This window comes from Lupinus angustifolius, chromosome LG09, assembly GCF_001865875.1.
Source record: "Lupinus angustifolius cultivar Tanjil chromosome LG09, LupAngTanjil_v1.0, whole genome shotgun sequence".
NCBI classification, from domain to species: domain Eukaryota; kingdom Viridiplantae; phylum Streptophyta; class Magnoliopsida; order Fabales; family Fabaceae; genus Lupinus; species Lupinus angustifolius.
The window spans coordinates 2041342-2041568 of NC_032017.1; positions in this window are offsets into that span (position 1 = coordinate 2041342).

Sequence of the window (227 nt, forward strand, 5' to 3'; positions counted from 1 at the left end):
AATATATCGCTCCTTAGGAAATCTACAAAAGAATCTCCACCTTAGCGAATATATGACTCCACCTTGTTCAATGTCTAATTCTCTTTAATTGCTCCCCTACAGCATAGACCTTCTGAGTATCATTGACGATGTTATAAAGAGCCTAGCTCTCCAAACTTGTAGTGAAGCTTCCCATACCGCCATCAAATGGAACACGCCGCCTAGCCACCTATTGCTAGGAAGTCTTT